The sequence below is a fragment of the Arachis ipaensis genome, chromosome B03 (genome assembly GCF_000816755.2).
Source record: "Arachis ipaensis cultivar K30076 chromosome B03, Araip1.1, whole genome shotgun sequence".
Taxonomy (NCBI): Eukaryota; Viridiplantae; Streptophyta; class Magnoliopsida; order Fabales; family Fabaceae; genus Arachis; species Arachis ipaensis.
In genome coordinates, this window is record NC_029787.2 from 68,460,129 (window position 1) to 68,460,863 (window position 735).

Below are 735 nucleotides of genomic sequence, written 5' to 3' on the forward strand. Positions count from 1 at the left end.
GGCCTTCATTTTCCTACAAATAGTAGAAGGACAAAAGAAATTAATATGCTTTTTTTTTATTTTTAAATGCCAAACTATAAGATAATTAATAAAAAGAAAGGAGAATATAAAAGATGGTGTACTAAAAAAAATCTTTCGTATAGTTATCAATACATCTCTTTTTTAAGTTAACTAATATTATTATAATTTTTCTTATAGTTATCATACATCTCTTTATCAATAACTTCTTGTGTCTTGAAAAACTGTTAAATTTTTTTTACCATAAAAATAATTATATAAATATTTCAGGTATATTCAATTAAGTTGATTCTTTATTATAGAGACAAACTATTAGTTATCATAATATTAGTTAACTTTAATTGCGTGAAACAAAATATCAGTAACTTTAATTATTTTAGAATTGATCTATATTTCTTTATTATAATACAAATAATTTTTTATATGCTTTTATTATATTTTTTATAATATTTTTTTTCAAAGGTTTAAATCTCGTTCATTAATGTTTGAGATATTTTAATTTATTTTTTTAATTTGTTACTATAAATTGATGGGAATTTGTAATATTTAATATAGTAATTAGATTTTTTTTTAAATTACGCTATATTTTACCGTTACTAAATTTTATCACTGGTTAATTTTTTAATTGGACAAAAATTTTATAATAAAAGGAGTTAATCTTTATTTATGTGGTGCTTTTTGAAATACAGGGGATTAAAAATGAATATCTTTTGTACT